Raw genomic sequence first — 211 nt, 5'->3', positions numbered from 1 at the left:
CTGTTCATCAGAGAGATGGCTTGTGGGTAGAAACTGTTCCCGAGTCTGTTGGTTTTGGCGAACAGTGCTCTGTAGCGCCCTCCAGAGGGGAGAAGCTGGAACAGGTTGTGTCCGGTGAGATGGGTCTGCAGTGACGGTTCCTGCCCGTTTTCTGACTCTAGAAGAGTATAAGTCATGAACGGAGGGCAGGTTGGCACCGATGATCTTTTCT

The sequence above is a fragment of the Etheostoma spectabile genome, chromosome 5 (genome assembly GCF_008692095.1).
Source record: "Etheostoma spectabile isolate EspeVRDwgs_2016 chromosome 5, UIUC_Espe_1.0, whole genome shotgun sequence".
Lineage (NCBI taxonomy): Eukaryota > Metazoa > Chordata > Actinopteri > Perciformes > Percidae > Etheostoma > Etheostoma spectabile.
Note: the sequence above shows the minus strand (reverse complement) of the source record.